This window comes from Cupressus sempervirens, chromosome 11 (assembly GCF_028749045.1).
Source record: "Cupressus sempervirens isolate cs-2001-9-10 chromosome 11, ASM2874904v1, whole genome shotgun sequence".
In the NCBI taxonomy this organism is placed as follows: Eukaryota; Viridiplantae; Streptophyta; class Pinopsida; order Cupressales; family Cupressaceae; genus Cupressus; species Cupressus sempervirens.
The window spans coordinates 590,725,001-590,735,153 of record NC_143128.1 but is presented as its reverse complement, the minus strand read 5'-3'; positions in this window follow the sequence as shown (position 1 = coordinate 590,735,153).

Genomic DNA, 10,153 nt, shown 5'->3' with positions numbered 1-10,153 from the left:
ACAGTTCCACTATCAGTGTGCTAGAAAATCCTTAAAAAATAGGAACATGTAATTGGACCATCATTTTGGTAAACTAGAATATGTGAATTGGCCAGATGAATGTAATTGTGATTTAGAACATTCCAAAAAAAGAATTAGGTCAAAAGGCCCCACGGTTTGAAAGTTATTGCAGTTTTTCAGGTTTTGGAGACCTCTTAAGAATTCTTCAAAGTTAGGTTAGGGGCATTAAATGACCTTGAAAAGGGCTGAAAAATGGGGGACAAGCGAAGCTAGTCCATAGGACTATAGAGAACTTTGAGAGCTTTTCAAAAATGTAAACGGTTTGTCAATCGGAGCTACGGTTCAAAAGTTATGCCTCCTAGAAGTTCAGTTACCATTTCTAGATTCTTCTAGATTTGTGCCGACTTCTAAGGCAGCTTCTAGAGCCTTATATTTGGTTGGTGGATGCCTACTAGCACTTTCTAGAATGTATTCCTAGACCTTAACCCTCTGGGGTCTATTTAAGGGGATTCCTAGCATTGTAGAAGGCAGTTCGGACTAGAGTTTGAGAGGAGGTACTGATAGGAGAAATTATCTCCACATTTATGCTATTGTAAGCCCTTAGGGCATGTTTTGAAGTTTATTTTCTCTATACTAAATGTACTAGCTTATTTTTTAGTTAATACAATTTTCCTTCTTCTGTTGTATCCATTCTGTTCTTGGGTTGCATCATTTACATATTCTCTCACAAGATTAATCAAATCATATTTAGGTAGTGTAATTACCTCATTAAGGTTCACTCACTCATCATCTTTATCATCTATATGAGTCACATTCTGAGATGATGAGGGTGTATCACATGGCAATAATAATTGCAATTGCTTCCCCTTTTCACTTGATCTCATGTTTGGATACTTCATTAGTGTAGAAATCACCTATTGCATATGTGTAACATTTGTTGGTTCTATAGCTTTTGCACTCAGTACGTGAATAGGAGCTTAAGTATCCTCTTGCTCTTTCTATTTTATTTCATCTTCTATCAATTGAGTCCAATAATTTTTCTCAAAATTTGCAACCTTATACAAAATTAGCATATAATTTGGTGGCATGTATACAATTAACGCCTTAGCAATTTTCTTGTCACTTGTCACCTCTATAATTGATGTGATTGTAACATCACTAGTCTTCCTAGCTTCAAGATTTGGATATTCAATTATCTATATAAAAATTTGGTTAGTATAGAGTTTTCTCTAGTCTATCTTTAGACTTTGAATCTCTTCTTCTCTTAGTATGTTTGGATTAGGTGGAGGAGTGTCGGTGTCATCTTCAATTGTCATAGATTATTTCTATTCATACTCACTCATAAGTTGTTGGATCTCCTCTATCAGCTTGGCCATTTCTCACCTGTATTCATCTTCAAACTCAATAACATCTCAACCTTTTCTCACCTCCAAAGATAGAGTAAGCACTCCAAATTCTTCTTTACATACATGAATATTGTCTTACTCAACTTCATGATCTTTATTATTCAAAACATTGTATTCTCTAACACTTGGTATAAACTTCTTAATAAAATCTTTAAGGTCTAAAAAAATGTTTATCTTCCCTAAATCTGGCATGACTTGTACCATTGTTGTTTCTCTTATTTTCTTTTCAATAGATAATGCCTATTTCTAGTTGGTATCGACTCTTTTGTACAATCCCACTAGATAACCACTTCCCAATTCTAGCAATGTGTGCTTGAACTTGATCATCATATCAATCATTGCACCTTCAAGCTTAACTTGATCATCATTGTTCAAAGAATCATATTGAATGTCTTTGAAATCTTATGCTTTTTTATTCTCATAGTTTTTCACATACCTTATCCAAAATCATTCTAGGTACATTGTTCACTACTTGAAGTTTGGTAGTATCATCAAACTTGATCTTTTCTCCATCTTCATCCTTTTGTGTAATGATCATCTTTCTCCTCAGCTTAGCTTGGACAACAACTATTTTTCTTCTCTTTAATGGACTTCCTATTAGTAGATCAATAGGAGGCACCATAATATTTGGTGTCAAATTATGATGGCATTTTGTCATGGTAGTGTAATTTGTGGTGATTTTTATGTTATTTTACAATCATCCCTAATGCCTTTGCAATATCAACATTGGCATCATAATTGAGACACCTGTGTGAGTATAAAAAATAAAAAATAAAACATGAAATAAATCATTTCACTTTTTTTATCGATTATATAGAGTTGTGTGTGAAATATTGTGGAGAGATTCGAACAAGGATATTAAGAGGTTGTGAAAGACTATGGAGTGTAGAGATCTACAGTTTCCTAGTCATGCCCTTGCTCTACATTTTTTTCCCTTTCAAGACATTTTGTTGCCATGGTATTTTTCTTATAATGCATTCTCCTCATTATTTAGTCTTTCTATTACTTTAGACTAACTTTGAATATCTTCCTGCCCATATGAGATCTTAAACTTAATAAAATGTTTTTTTTGTTTTCCATGGTATGAAATGACCTTGACTGTATTGTAATAATCTCAAGTCAATCTATGGTCACTCCCTAGCTCTTCTATTCTATTTCTATACCATTCCCTTGTGATATTGGTGCCCTTTCCCTTGCTCTTCACTTTCTACATACATATTTAAGAATAGTTGCATATAAATTATCCATAAATTGGTCCAACAATGGAAGATAAGGATATAACCATGTATGTATTGGCATAGTCTCCCTAAGAGGATCCCAAGTATCTACTCCTGCTATTAGTTTTGGTATCACTATATAATTTAGAATATTATGAAGTACTAAAGTTAGTGACCTAAATTATCCCATGTCTCAAGAAAATGTAGTATAGGTTCAAGTTCCCTTGGCACAAACTTCAAGTTCCTTAATCTTCTTCTTTGTTGCTCTGTCTAGCCTATGCATTTGGTCAATCTTTGATCACTTGCTGATCAAGGCTTGAGTACAACTATCTTCTTCACTTGTAATATGATTAGTAATCACTTTATCTTGTCAAAGTATAACTAATCAAGTGTGTTGGAGTTATTTTTGGTAAGGAACATATCAATTGGATTTAAACCTAATACTAGGAAACAAAGATAGGGACAAGCCTAAGGATGAGCTAAATCTTATAATTAGTAGGGGTAAATCTTAGTTTTGGGCCAAAATTAACAAAGTCATTAAGACTCACTTCACTTTAGGCTGTACAGGGCCAAGGTGGGTAAACCTTAGGGATTGATCTTATTAACTTGATACTCTTCTCTACAAGACTACACCTAATAGAAGTAATGGTCAATAATATTCTATAATTTGTTGATAAACTTCTTGATTATAGTAGCTAACTACAACCAAAAAGTAGATGCAAATTAGTGATGATTAGCACTTAAGTTCTTAATAAATTAAAAGGTAAATTGATATTCAATTAAATATTTTGATTTCAGCATAACCCAGGTATGCAACAATAGAGAACATGCAATCTCTAAGCTGACTAGTGCCTTATTCATTGGGCATCAACTAAAACTTAACATACAAATGGATATCTTAACATACTCATATACTCAGACATCTAATACATCTATCTAGCTTGCAAATAGACATATATCTTCATAAAACCTCTCATACTTATTGTAATATCCTCCTGGTAAAAATTGCAACCTTGTCAATGTACAAAAGCATTTACTTGGCCCTTTGTTCCAATAGAAACTTTATCCAGACATACAACCTTAAGGGATTGCAATTGAGTTTAAGCTCTTCATTCTTAAATGCAAAACATTGTAGATGATAGGGGAAGGAGATGAGAATTAGAATGAAACTAAGAGAAATAAAGCTCTTGTATTAATCTCATTGAAACCAATACATCATCTGTATATCAAAACTTAGAAAACAACACCAAGGAATGACTATGTAGTATAAAATTCTTCAAAAGAAATATACTATTGTTGTTCATAGAAAAAGAATACTAAGAATGGTATCACAACAGTAAGGAAATTCTCCAACTCTAGAACCCCTCACAATGAGCAGAGAAGAAAGATATATAGAAGAGAAGATATTTTAGGAATAGGAATCTGAAATTAACATGTGTCCCACTCAAAATGTCTTCATTCTGATGTTGTTGAAACTAAACTTCTTAATCCATTGATAGTCAAATCTCAACAATTATTGTATAAATATCTTATATATCTCCCTAAAGTAATTAGAAAATATCCTATGGAGAAATGTCAAAAATACATCATAAATTGTGCTAGAGCATCAAATCTAATTTTTTCTTGTCATTTCTTCTTTTGTCATGAAATGCAACTATACTATTAGCAAAAACTTCATTGCTTCCAAATAATTCTAAAACATTCAATTTTACCTCTAAAACTTCTCAAGGAATTTAATCACATCAAAATTTGATCCAGTCCTGCTATCACTTCATCTAAAAACATCAAATCTGCCTTTGCATTAAGGATGCCCCAAAATTACAAATCCTCTTATAGCTACTTCTAGTGAATACCTATGCAAAATATGATTACAAAAATGTAAAATTCATTTCTTCCTAGTTCCGTTGGTATATTACACTATACATTTTGGACAAAAAGATGTCTCTAAGATCAATTCAAAATTCTAGCCACCAAGCTATGAACAATCATTAAAATGAAAATTTTAAAAGATCATATAGTTGAACTATATAAAATCTTAAAATTTATTTAAAACTTCATCATATGAATTTTTATGAGTTTGAGACATGTCTGAATTTTATTTTATATTCATTTTCCCTTCCCTCTTCTTATCTCTCCAATCCTGCGACACCACCTGTTGGATTTTGATTTGTTATCATCATTAGGCAAGTCCCACATAACATAATACATTTGAAATATTTGAATGAATCACAACTTCAACATGCCAAACTGGTCACATCAAGCCCCTCCATGCATGAGCTACACACTGTCCAATAGTGTGGACTCCTTAAGCACTAACATTTCATGTAGTGTTTCTTTAAAAAATTACAAATAGCCTTTGCATATCCAATGTGGGATAATGTAGAAGGTAGCTTTCTTAAACCAAAGGAGGTCCCTTTAAAATTTTCTCGAGTGGTGTTCCCTACTGTGGCTTCCTCTTGTGGATCGCCCTAAATCTAAATGTTCCCTTTCCTTTGCTTGGGAGGCTCAAAATGCAGTTCAAAAACCTACTACCACCCTTTGTCTTTGTTGTGAGTGCCCAGGCATAGTTGTGAATCATAGCTTTTACCTTTGATTGCTATGGAGCATCTCATCCCAAGCATGCTATAACTTTTATCTTTGTGGATTGCCCTAATGGCATGGAGCTTTTGACATTGCTTCACCCATTTTGAATTTCTTTGAATGTGGATTGAGCCTTGATTTTGTTTAATCATGAGCTATAGAGTCTTTTATGTTGAGGAACTCTCTTCCTTCTCTACTAACGTGGGTTGTTCTACTTTGTTCTTTCTTGTGTGGATTGTGGCCTCTTCCCTACATGCCACCATGTAATTATTTCGATGGCATCATCCACTAAAATGTTTGCTACCACAAACCTTCTTAGTTCAATAATTGCCTCCAAATAAACATGTGATTCATTATTGAAAATGGAAACTAACAATTTTCCCTTTTGTAAAATGAAAATCTACATTTATATGTAGCTCTCAATATGGATGCTCCATCCTCAAATGGTTCCACTATGTGTGCATGTTGCTCCTAGCCATCGATGCTGTGAGATACCATGCATCTCTAGGTGTCTTTATAGTCTCCCTTTTATAGCCAAGAAAAATTAAAAAGGAAAAATATATAATCTGACATGCACATTTTCCAATGCCTCTTCCAACATCAATGGGGAAAAGAAAACTGTGACCAGAGATGCTAGCCAATTTATTGAACATTTCACTATTCACCAATTTGAGAAGAACTACAATATGAATAGGAGGAAGAACTAGAGGAAAGCCATGCAATGAACTGCAATCACTATAATTAGTCTCCAATGATATTTGATGAACCTTGATATGAAGATTAATAATGCTTCTTTATCCATCAACCTTATTCCCCCCTATAAATTTTTGATTTGCACATATTTTCATTAGTTTGATGGAATCAATCAAGCCCCAAACTAGGCCTAGCTAAATTTTGTTTTTTGTTTTTGAAAAACTAACATTGCAAACTGATCCATTGATCTTCTCAAATTATGTGAATTCAAAACTAAGCATTGAATCATCATTCAAAACTCATTTCAACATTTATCTACAAACTATGATTCGCTAACAACATGGCCTATTATCTAGCATTAAAAACTAACATAAACTAATAATAGGGCCCTAAAAGCTAACATGTCAATACTTTGTTCCACATTCTTGCACCCTACCAGATATCATCACATGAAGATCACTCAGTCAAAGATATTGACATTCAAAATTGTCCAATTAAAACTACCTATAGATGAACATGTTAAGAAACCATAAAATGTGTTTGGTTTTAGCTTTGGAAACTAGGAAAACAAACTCTCAAAAGCTTGAAAACTAGGGAAATAGTTCATTTCCATGAGAAGAAATTAATTCTATGATTTGGGCTCATGAAAAATAATGGGACACATTTGGCAAGCATGCAAGGTGGGCTACTCAGATTTGTAGGACAAGGAGCATCAGTAGAAAAGTGTTTTTTGCAAATGGAATGGCCTTGGGAAAGTGTACAAATAGATTTGCCAAGGTTTACAAACTAGCACACTTGAAGTACTTTCGAAGCATAATGTAGTGGCAGAAACCATTTGATCTAGGCAATCACAAATTTAAAGTTATAACATCAAAAATAGGGGTACTGACCAATTTACATTTTATGACACTAGTAAAAAGTTATAAATTGCATTCAGAATCACGTTTAAAAACTGATAAAAACAAATTTTCATAAGCCCAAATCTAGAGTGTATCAAGTGTGTGACCTCTAGAATACAATGCAAAAGGAATTTTCTCTATATGGTCAATTGGGTCCAAATTATAATCGATCAAACAAGGCCTCTTAGATTTATAAGAAGAATGCATCAGCATGACAAAGATAAGTAACCAAACTTGAGGGATTCAAACCTTAATCAAAGTATATTGAAATGACTCAAAATATGAAACATAGGTTCACTGATATGCATACTAAACAATCCCAAAGTAGTGAGTCATGAAACATAACTAGGTGAGAGATATTCGAATGCAAACCAAGCCTTCTATCACTATTTGACACTAAAGAAAAATGCCCAATTTAACATTTCTCAATATGGAACTTTACAGAATGATTTAAAATGTCAGTTTATCATTACAAAAGACATGGATATTCTGAATGCAAGGTACTAGAAACATAAAACACCTCTTAGGACTTAAAATGATAACCAGGTACACAAGCAAGAAAATGCATTTATAGGGCTCAAAGTGACTCAAAATATTGGAATGGTACTCAAAATGGGAATGTAATTTTGAGCCCCATCAAAGTGTCCATTGCACACTAAAATATTTAGGGTCAAATTGTGATGACAATTTGTGATGTTGATGTATTTTGTAGTGATTTTCATGTTTTCTTGACAGTTCTCTGTGATGGCACACAATACCAATACTAGTGTCATAATTGCAATGTCAGCATGATTATAAACGAAAAAAGGTACATGACATTATGCATTCCCATTTGATTGATTGTGGAGAGCTCCAAATGAGGGTATAGAGAAGTTGTGAAAGACTATGGATATCTATGATTGCCTAGCCGAACCCCTTCTTTGCATTTTTTTCCATGGCATTTTTCTTATAATGCATTCTCCTCATTATTTACTCTTTCTATTGTTTCATACTAACTTTGAATATCTTCCTCCCTATATGAGATCTTAAACTTAATAAAATGTTTTTTTTTGTCCATGACATCAAATGATCTTGACTATATTGTAATAATATCTAGTTAATCTATGGCTATGACCTATCTCTATGATTGTATTGTCATGCCATGCCCTTGTGATCTTCGTACCCTTTCCCTTTCTCTACCCTTGTTGCATACAAATCTAGAATCCAAATAATAAAAAAATTTAAAACTCACTCAACCCATGCTTACATATTCCTAGCTAGCAGGATCAAATACAATTTTCTAAGGTGACAAAATTGCATACGAAGATGCATCACTTGCATGCCATGCATGAAGCACATTCCCAAATTTATAATAAATGGTCGTATATAAAGGTTCCACATGCTAGCCCAATAATAGAAGCCAAGGATATAACCATGCATGTATTGGCATTGTCTCTCTATGAGGATCCCAAGTATCTACTATTGTTGTTAATTTGGGCATCACTGTATGGGCTCAGTGCAAGAAGTTGGGTCTCACTTTTGGCCAAAAAGTGGAAGTGTTTTTCCTGTTTTTGAAATTTTTTGTCAATTGATGTCAAAATTTGAGGTATTTAGAGATTGAATATTAAAAAACCTCCAGAAATAAAATTTTTAGTGTTCGGAATCTAGTTTTTGAATATGTATTTTATTTGTGCACGCATATGATAGATTATTTTTTTTGGTATGAATCTTTAAAAACCACTTTTTCAAAATGCATGTTTCAGGACCATACCATGCTCGTGTATGGACACCATAATTTGACACAAATAAATGAATTTTTGCAAATCCTTTTAAAGGGAGTTACCTAATACACCTAAGATTTATGAAAATATTTTCTCTTAATTTTTTATTGAATAATTTTATTATTATTAATTATTAATTGGCTATAAAGGTAAATTTTAAAACCTCTCGTGTACGGACCACATAATTTGATCAAAATCTCACTTTTTTCAAAAAAAAAAATTTAACATCAAAAGAATTGTATGTAGATTGATGAAATATAAATTAATTTAAGAAAAATTATAAAATAAAATAGTTATTAAAGTTTTAGTGAATGTCACTTTTTAACGTTTAGGAGATAGTTTTGATTAATAAATAATGGAAAAATAGAAAATAAACTAATAAAACTATAAAATTTACATTTTTGAAATCAAAACAGTAAGACCTATTATGGGTTTTTGTCTTGTCAAAAAATTCAATAGGAATGACTATAAAAAAATTACTACAATACCAGAAATTGTCGATTAAATGCCTTAAAAAGAAAAATGAACACAAAGGTATGGCTTGGTGGGACCAAGCCTATGCCATGCCTTTCCCCAAGGAAAAACCCCATGCAAAAGTTGGGAGCCATACCAAATTCCCGCTCATGTCTCACAAATCAGGCACCCAATTTGTAATTCACAAATCGAGTGCCCGATTGCTTTGAACCATTATACCAACTTTTTGAAAATTGAGTACTCAATTCTTTTTAAAATTGGGTACCCAATTTATAAACGGGTACCTAATTTTTAAGAAATTGAGTGCCCATTTTTTATGTACCCGTTGGGTCCCAAAAGTTGCCCCACCGACCCAATTTCAATGATTGAAATGATTGAACAACAGTTTCGACCTGCAACATCGAATTTCGTTACGCTTATTCTATTTTCTTGTCCTCTTATACAATTTGCAGGCTACTGATTCAAATTCACAATTGGTGCAAACATGGGATCAAAACAATGATGAAAGAAGAAAGCAAGAGTTCTGACAGATGAGGAGATTGCAACAAATAAAGAGAATGAAGCACAATGTCAACAAGAAAGAAGACAGAGAATTAGAGACTTGAAAAATGTTTTAAAGGAGAAAGACATTGAGGATACCACGATGGATGAAGAAGTCAAAGAAGAGAACCCAATACAAGAAAATTCAGGTGCACATTCTAATCATGAGTTTAATATAGGTGTGTCTCCAAACCCTCAAATTTTCTCTCATGATGAAATTGGTGATTTTTGAGAAGCAAGTTACAATTTAAATGATTTAGATTTTCTTCATGAGAAGCAATTGTCAAACGATCATGCACAAAACACTCCAATTGAAATGCCTGCCCTAAAAGAAATGCCAAGAAAATTTGAAAATGATATTCAAATCCCAAATAACAGTGAAAATAGTAATGTGTCTGAAAATAAAAATTGCATGAATGTAGACATAGAAACACCAACTACTGAACAAACATGTTAGGATGATAGTAAAGTGTCTGAACATAATTTTCATATTCCTAATGATGTGTTAGATAATCTTGAGGGATTGGTTTCATGGAGACAAATTAGGACACATGCTAATAGATTGTATAGGAAATTTTTTTATA